Source organism: Sander lucioperca, chromosome 16, assembly GCF_008315115.2.
Source record: "Sander lucioperca isolate FBNREF2018 chromosome 16, SLUC_FBN_1.2, whole genome shotgun sequence".
In the NCBI taxonomy this organism is placed as follows: Eukaryota; Metazoa; Chordata; class Actinopteri; order Perciformes; family Percidae; genus Sander; species Sander lucioperca.
This window is the reverse complement of record NC_050188.1, coordinates 12,537,385-12,547,283: the sequence shown is the minus strand read 5'-3', so window position 1 is coordinate 12,547,283 and position 9,899 is coordinate 12,537,385.

Here is a 9,899-nt window from a genome sequence, read left to right as displayed (position 1 = left end):
GGAGTGTCAATTCACCTCCATCTCTCTCTCTCTCTCTCTCTCTCTCTCTCTCTCTGAACATTAGGATGGTGTGGTAAAAGGACGACAGCGAGGGATGATGAAAACAACGATAGACCACCGCTGAGACAACGTACACACAGACAGAGATGACACAGAGTCAGTGCGTGTGATGAAAGTGAGGAGGAACAACCATTGAGACGTGTTTTGTACTGGAATTCCCTTGTAATATGCGTATTACTCTGATTCTTGTGACTATGAAGTAGTAAAGTAGAGGGCAATCTGGCTTACCGGCTGTACAGTGCTGGGATAAAGCCTGGCGAGACGTGCCAGTGTCAGGCGTTATCCTCCCCTTCCACCGTCTTCTGCTATCTATTTTGCAAGGGCACCGTCACTGCATCCAGGGCTTAGCACCACTCAAAACGATTCTGATTGCTTTGACGAAATGCAAAAAAGCAAGACAACATGTGTTTTGGGTGCAAAAAATCTTAATTTGTAAAGTAACTAGTAACTAAAGCTGTCAGATTAGTTATGTAGTGGAGTAAAAAGTGGGATGAAAAGAAAAGACTCAAGTAAAGTACAAGTATACCTCAAATTTGTACTTAAATTGAGCGTCAGCGTCAGTTCTGGCAGGCCAAGTAGTCAAGACGCTGCTAACTGCTATTGGCCAACAACACAGTCGCATCAGTTGAACTGCATCAGCTGAGCTGCAACAGCTGATCTGCATCAGCGCATCAGCTGGTCAACTCCCCTCGCTGCTAAATGGCTACACTCAAACCCACCTCCTCCCCTGCTCCACCTTGTCGTGTATAACGTGGCATTTGCTTCTATGTCATCGTTGCTGCTCTGTTCATATGGGGGAATAGTTTAGCTCTCCCAGTCTTAAACTGTGTGAGCGTCCCCTAATACTGCTGCTGCTGTCCCCTGACTCTGCTTTTTCATGGTGCTCATGAAAGGTCAGGGGACTCCTCTGAACAGAGCCATACCACCAAATTTAATTTGTAATTTATTCAATAAAATTTCCTAAAGCATTTTTATTGCCTGTGTTGTTCTTGACTTTAATGGACCTGACAGAAGTACAGTTCTTGAGTAAATGTGCTTAGTCACATTCCACCGCTGAAAATCTGAGGTTTTTGCTCACAGGGATTACTTTTACTTACTTTTCCGTTTATTATTGGAAGCTGTGGCCATTTTTAATATGAACATCTGACACGTTATCATTACATATATGACAGAAAATAAGGACAAGCATAATAGATCTCCTATAAGGGCCAGATGTATTCCAAATCTCAGGTGGACATGGAAAATGAACACTAATGGGGTCCACTGGAACGTAGCTCTGGGGCTAAATGTAGCCTGAAAAGCTAACCCAAACCCCTAACCCTAACCCTATTTCACGGTCACATGCGCAAACATGCAAATACTTGTTTGCTGCTATAATAATGTGCTGAATATCGAGTACAGCCCCTGTAATAAAGACGCCAAAAAGTCTGTTCCATTACAATGTTTTCATAATTTTTCAACCCTCAACTTTCAAGTTTCTCCTTCACTTATCGAGTGCAGTACTTGAGTAAATATACTGCGGTTACATTCCACCCCTGATCTGGTTGATGGTGTGATCCTAGCTGGTGAGATACATTTTAAGACAGAGGTTGAGTGTGTAAAGTAATGTCTTTGAGCTGTAGCTGCAGAATAAATAGGTTGTGGTTTTCATTGCAATTGGTGCTGATATATCCTACACCCTCCGGCCTCTTTGTCCCATCGTCACACCTCATCATCCTCACCACCTCACTGCTATTGATCCCGTTTTAAAACAGCAGCACTCAATTTGTTCCCATTCATTATCTGTCTGTGGTTTTCTTTTTCTAAACTTGGGTGTCACCTCCCATCACATTCACCTCCCCTGTTTCCTCCTCACTGTCATCCCTTGCTCCTTATCCGGGGATAAGGGCTTGTTTGTAGACTGCAGTACAAACAGTTGGAGTTTTTTTGGCTCTTGTGACTGCAGATTTGCCAGAAGCATTCACGCTTCAGCTCGTTTGCAATGTGCCTCGAGTCTTTCACAGGAGAAAAAAATCATTACAGGCAGTTGATCACTGAACACTTCTTAAATGTAGAGCAACTGTTTATTTCTTCTAAGCAGTGGTGTAGTCTACGTGATACGCAGGTTTATGCGGTATAGGCTACCCACTAGGAAAAGTCAAGGATTTCCATTTACATACAAAAGTGCGTAACGACGATTGCTTTTTGTGACAGAACTTTTACACTTTCGTTCATAAATTTCTTGCGTCTGTGTTGCAAGTCACGTAGGAACAACAACACATTTGCTTCGCATATTTGAAATTAACTAATGTGAATCACTAAAGGAGATATAAAAACGAAAGTGAATTTAAACTACACTCTTTCAGCGTATTGGTAAGCCTGCCCATGAAACTATACTGCTTCGAGTCTGCTTCGAGTGACACTGCAGCAGACGTTAACAGTAGGGAGACCAGGGACAGTTGTAAAACTTTTTGCAAACAACCTTTTGTAGAAAACGCCATCAGGAAGTTTCAAATGTGGCTCCCTTTTTAGCAAGAATGGAGGGAAACTAACTGAGCATGAGCACAGTGAGTGTCATCTCATCTCGTTTCTGATTGGAGGAATTCAAGATGTTACAACCATCCCCTGTTACAACTGTTCCTGGTCTCCCTACAGACACTACAGAAAATGAGCCAGATAAGGCTGATGCCATACGCTGTAACGTTATAAAATATGTATGGGGTTGTCGCTCTGGAATGGGTGATTATGAAGCGGGAAGGGAAAAATCACAGTATACTCTAGACTCTAAACTAGACTACACCAATGATTCAAAGGACTTTTTTTGCACGCACCGCCATTTGTTTACATGTCCTCCTATCACGAATTATGCAAGACAAGGTGTCATTTTAAAATCGTTAAATAGAGAGGTATTCTGCTGTCGTACATGGGATGCTGTCAATACCGCTGTGGCTCAGGTGGTAGAGCGGTCGCCTACCAATCGAAAGGCTGGTGGTTCGATCTCTTGGAAGTGTTCTTGGGCAAGACACTGAACCCCAAATTGCTCCCGATGCTACGCCATCGGAGGGTAAATGAGTGTGAATGCTTATCTGATGAGCAGGTGGCACGTTGTATGGCAGCCTCGGCCACAGAGTATGAATGTGTGTGAATGGTGAATGGTTCCTGTAATATGTAAAAGCGCTTTCAGTAGTCGTTAAGACCATAAAAGCGCTATATAAATACAATCCATTTACATTACAAAATCGAGTAGTGCATCGGAGAACTTGGTTTTATTCCCGTCGAGAAAATGGACAGGAACAGTGAAGGCAGAGCAGTGTCCAGGTGTATTATAATTCATATCACACTCTCAGCACTCAGCAAAAACATCCAAATGTAATTTTATTTGTCGATGTTTTGCAGCAGCAGTCGTTTATCTCAATCTGCCTGAGACATCTGCAGCATCATGTCAGAGATGCAGTTACATGTCCCACTCTCTTACTATAAAACATGTGCTTCACTCTGCTTTCCTTCATCATATCTTATATCTCACATAGACTGGAAGGATCAAATACTTCTTCATGGGTTGAGAATGGTTTAGGCAAAACAAAATGATCTAAGAACCCAATGATTTATCTGAAAAATGCCTTGCATCTCTTAAGGCTACATTTACGTTGCTATGTTTTAGTTTTTAATCAGAGTTTTGAACTTTTTTGAACTTTGAACTTTGAAAAGCGATCTCCGTGCACACAAGTGTCTTTAGGTCCAGTAGAAGAACTAATCTCTGTTTAAACTAAGATGCCGAAACCGCATATCTCATCATTCTTGTATATTGGGCGTAAACAGGAGGCAGCATGTATAGTCCGCCCGTCGCTTTCACACAAATGTTTGGTCCATTTAAACTGAACCCTGGAGCGTTTTGTCAGATAGTCCGGTTGGTTTAGGCTGGTGTGAAAGCTCAGTCGAACTCTGGTCCGCTTAAAAACGGGGGGTCTTGGTTCGCTTTCAAGTGAATTAGAGTTCAGTTCATTTTAGGTGAGAGCGCGATCCGACCCAAATATGGGAAGTGAACCAAAACAGAGCATTTACTAGCCTGCAGTTTCAACCTTGCACACAATTTAGAGACGTATATATGATTTAAGGGACGATAACTTTCACATCCAAAAGGTGTTCTAGCACACATCGCTGGTTGTCCGTTTGACATCATCATCACAAGGCTGTAGTACTTGAGTCCGGTCTCGGACTCAAGGCGCTTTTCTGTTTTCTCTGACTCGTCTTGGACTCGTTGGTATTTGGATTAGGACTTGTCTCGGACTCGGTCATTGGACTCGCAACATATTCTAGTTGGTCTCTACTGAGTCCAGCACAATATGCTTTTGTTCTAAAGTAACTTCCTCCTTCAAAACAAAACCATTGATGAGGCGCTCAGAAAACAGGTATTAGTTTAATTCAAAATCCATCTAGAACAGGCATCAACATTGTTCGCCTTATACATACACACGTATACACCTGGCTGCATCATATATAATATACATTATACTTTTCACCAGGGCTGTAGTACTTGGACTCGAGTCCGGACTCAAGATGTTTTTCTATTGTCTCGGACTTGTCTTGGAACCGTTTGTATTTGGAATCTGAGTTGTCTCCAACTCGGCCATTGGTCTTGCCAAATATTCTAGTTGGTCTTGACCCAATCAAGCACTATGTTCCTTTTTTCTAAAGTTATTTCCCCCTTCAAAACTTTTCATTGAATCAGAATCAGAAAAGGTTTCAATCTCTCTAACTCTCAATCTGTAAATCTCTCTAACTCTCAATCTGTAAAACTCTCAATCTCTGGTTAAATTCAAAATCCATCTAGAACGGGTGTTAACATTGGTCCCTTGGTATATGCCTGGCTGCGTCAAATTCCTTCATCATCAGGAATCAATCATTTTCATTTTGGCCACAGAACAATGTCAGCAAGCACTTTGTACCCTGGCTTTTTCAGGACAAGTAACAGGTTCAAGAATGGGAACATTTCCATTTTAAATTTTACGTAAATAACGTGGCCTAATTTGACCCTTTCTTTCAACGATCTTGACTGTCTCTCATTTGGACTCGGTCTTGACTTGGACTCAAACTTTGTTGGACTCTGTCTTGACTTGGACTTGAACCTCTTTAGACTTGGTCTTGACTTGGTCTCGACTAGTCCTGGTCTTTGACTTGTCTGGGACTCAACAAAGGTCGGACTTGACTACAGCCATGCATCATCATCTCTCTCCGTCACTCGCTGTCTGTCAGCTGCTCACATTGTTCGCCTTCTTCTAAAATATTAGAAACACTGAAGCAAAACCAGAAAAAAACACCAAATTTTGTGTCAGCGAGTTTCACTCAGATATTCTGTCCAATAAAGCGACTGTTTCGACCATGTGACATTTGTTTACAATGGTGTTTGACAAAGTGCAGTGTGAATGCAAACCGAACCTAAATGATAAATGCAACAATTTTGCAACTTCACCCCAAAATCGCTACCGATGTATAGGTTTGAAAGCGCCCTAAGAATCCTCTTAGTGGAAATAAAGGTTTTACAATCTTGAAAGTAATCTCACCTCAACGTCCATCTGGTAGCTGTTCTGGAGCTTTCAATCAGCAGATGCAGTCTCAATCACCTCGTTTGGTGACAGATGTGGCTTTACAGACATTTCTGTCTTTGGAATTTTCATTATTATTACTTTAAAAATGTGGCTTGGGTGTGTTAAAATAAGACAAAAAATTGTGGTATCACAGATATGAAGCCCATGAAGTCATTAAAGTTAATAAAGACCCCAAATAAAGACATATTTTTAAATGAAATAATTTGACTAAATAATCGTTTTATTTGCCGCAATAATTTTATTTCTCATTATGTATTTACTTTTATTTTTTAAAGAATTGTGATATACTGCATACTAACTGTATATAAGTAGTACATGTAAATAAGTAGGTGAGTTAATAAATGCAGTAATGAGTAAATAAAAAAATATGTATTTATCTATATCTACAGTATATCTATATCTATATATATATAAATGAGCAATGCATTTTCATGAATGGGTTCGTATGATATCCTATGAAAAGTTATGCACACCAATTTGTATGATATCCTATATATGATATGCTCCCTGAGCATCGTCCTATCAGCGGCTGTTGCTGGTTGAGTTTAGCCGACAAAAGGTGACTGAGCCGGGTACAGAGGACTGTGAGATGCCGTTTTTTTCAGCGCCCGTGGCAGTTTAGTTTTAGCGACAGAAAGTGAGTGTCATGCCCAAAAGGACAAGTTAAGTTTAGGAAAAAGATTGTTGTTTGGATTAAAACACCCTCGAGGAACAAACACATGTCTTCCTGGGTACAAGTAAAAATTTTCCCCCTGGGAAGCGAACTCCGCTCTCCTGCTTGAAACCCCATTTTATAAAATTGCATGTATGTTATATGTTGATATGTTGTATGATATTTAGGCCTACAAACATTCATGAGAACAGCCTGGAATGAGAAATGGCAGAGAGATTATCTCTGCACCAGGGATTTTTGCTGGTATAAAATGGGGAAATCTAGTGTGTGTGTGTGTGTGTGTGTGTGTGTGTGTGTGTGTGTGTGTGTGCTCCTACACACTGTGAAGCCCCGGGGGAGCCCTCTGTATAGAGAGAGAGCAAAGAAGAAAATGGCAGAGATAGATGAGGATGTATTGAGAAACAGACAGAGATATGCAGTGTAAGCGAGAGAGAGAGAGAGAGAGAGAGAGAGAGAGAGAGAGAGGTGGAGCGGAAGAAAGGATGAGAGAGGAAAAGAAGAGGTTAGTGTGGTCGAGCATGGAGAGGTTAACAGACAGTGAGGGAAGCTGAGGTTCAGTGTGTCTGTGTGATCAGCTTCTCCGTAACACTCAAACTGCTATAACAACTAGTAACCATAGTGATCTTTCGGGGACAGCAATAAACATCACAATCCTGCACACCAGGGGTCTTAAATGTTTTTTAGGCTAAGGACCCCTTAGCTGAAAGAGTGACCGAGTAGGGACCCCCTACTGCTGTAGATATATTGTATATAATTGAGTTGCATATTAAACTGGGCCGGATGGATGAAAATGAATGGATATTATTATATATTGTATAATATTTTAACGTTAAACATACAGTGAATCCTTAAGCTTAACTGTATGGCTATCATATGGCTACCTTACCTATAGTAAGCTTATCTTCAATGTGTAAATGAAATGTTTAGTTTTTTTTCACAAATAGGTTTTGCCTAGCTGATGTTGGTTAGATTCATATTAACTGTTTTCAGACATTTTAATTTTTGAAAAAAAATTAACTTTTAAAAGATACATTTTTTTTTAACATAATTTTGCGGCCTCTCCTGCGCTAACTCTGAGCATCCCTTGGGGTGAAGATCTCTGCTCTACACTGTAGTTGCAAAAACACAAAAGCATCCAGTGTTTCGGCTAGAAAAGAAAACTAGTAGTTACTGGATGTTCATTTCTATGAGTGCGAGACCTGCGAGGAGGGAAGAGCGAGTGAGACAGTATGTGGACGAGAGGGTCACATCCTTAAAACGTCATTCTCGCCAAAATGCAACCTAGTCAAACTTTCGTTTAAAAGCACAATTAGGACGGAAGCGCCACTTTTAAGATTGACCGTATTTTTATTTTCTGTCAAATGGCCTTTTGAATGGGAGTGCCAGGGGCTAACTATGATCGCATCAAAATTGCAATTTTTAAAACACTAAGAAGGCTCGACACAACATGAAACTTTGCTCGAAGTATCACCAGGGGTTCTACACCTTAACGAAAGCATTGACAACATTGTTTGTGTACCCAGAGTTTACTAAAAAGTTTTTACCGTTTTTTCCGGTCGCCGTCATCTTGCCAGTCAAATAGAGTCGATCTCCGAATGCAACGTAACAGAGAGGAGATGGAAAGCTCCTAAAGCTTAGTTCCATATAAATGCACGGGTAATTGGTTGTTTTGTCGTTGGTGAAAAACAATATTGACCTTGTAGTTGAAAAAGGAGCCTCATATAAGAATGACATTTCCTCCTATGGAGTCCGTTCGTTCACATTCGGAGATCGTATTGACTAGCAAAGATGGCGGCGAGCGTAAACAACAACAGGTAAGTGAGTTGCTCAAAACCTTTCTTTTTAGTAAACTCTGTGTACACAAACAATGTTCTCAATGCTGGAGTTCATGTGTAGAGCCCCTGGTGATACTTAGAGCAAAGTTTCATGTTGTGTCTACATTTTAAAGTGTAGTTTTCTACTGATACTCTCTTTCAACTAACTTTAAAAACTCTCTAAGGGTCTTTCGCAATGTGTTTATTGCGGCAATTGATTATGAAAAAAAAGTTTAAAAAAAACGGTATATTGTGCAGCCCTAGTTCTGATCACGCTCTAAAGTGGAGATCTCAAGACCCTTTTGTACATCGGGGGGAAATGAAGACCCGTCAGCCATCTTTATATACAGTCTGTGCCCACGATCAGATTATAATATATATAGTATATAAAAATGCAGAGACGATACAGACATTTCATACACACAGACGTTTATAACGCCAACCTGCCGATGCACATTCAATCCGCATTGCACCTGTTCAGGATCTGTGTCCCCCCCCTCCCCACACACACACACACACACACACACACACACTGTAATGTTTAATATATAATACACACACTCTAAGAAATAAATCTGTAAAATAACAGAAAAAGTTCTGGCAGCTGTTTACACGGACTTTAACCGGTAATAAAAAAAAATGAAATTACGTGTATGCCTACAGTATATAAAATTCTTTCACACAAAGCTGCTCAGTTAGTAATGTTCTGAAAATTTTGAAAGAAACTTCTAGAAGGTTGAAAAAAAATGACCAATGTTGTAAAAAGCGAAAAACATCGAAAAAAGTAACAATATGGACTTCTTAAATCTCCCAAAACCAACCTCTGTGGCCGACGATTTTCTGTCAGTCGTACAACTGTTAATACACATACTTCACAGGACAGCCTGGTTTCAATTCCTGTGCATAATTGGTCGATCCAATCTTCTATCTGGAGCTGAGTTAGGAAAACTGGACACACCAGTGTTACACACAAAATCTATACGGAGTATAAAGGGAATACTGTGCAAATGACACCTGTGCACAGTCGGAGAAGCATGTTGTAGCTTCCGCCTTGGGCTTGTGGGAAATGGTGTTTGTTAAAGGCTGCTTACAGCAGACAATATGAAATTAATTCACTTTCTTTTGACTTTGTTTTGTAGAAATCTGCCATCTCTGTCTGGACACCTGGAGTGAAGCACGCAACATGCTGGCGAGTGAGGTTATGTGTAAGGTTGGATTTTTGGTCATTTGTGTTACTACAAATGTCAGAGTGAATTTTAATTAATGTTTTCTTGCTTCTGGAAAAGATACTGGAAGTTCTGGTTCATATACTGTATAAACACACATAGCTTGTAGGGTTTTCTGCCCCCGAGGCAAAGAAAAAAATGCAAAGCTGTGAGAAAACAAGGTTTTGGTGCTCAGAAATAGAGGAAATGAATTAAGATGGAGATTTTATACAGTGACTCATACGACGCGCGCGCGGGCGCACACACACACACACACACACACACACACACACACACACACACACAAACAAACATACTGCTGTTAAAACTCCCTGGTGAGTGATTTCTCCCTGAAGCCCTTTCACTGTCTGTACTGGACTGTTCACAGAACTCACTGTGGACTGTAATGAAAGTGTGTGTGTGTGTGTGTGTGTGTGTGTGTGTGTGTGTGTGTGTGTGTGTGTGTGTGTGTGTGTGTGTGTGTGTGTGTGTGTGTGTGTGTGTGTGTATGAGTGAGAGAGTGTGTGTGAGAGTGTGGTTAATGTCCTTCTGGAATACTTGA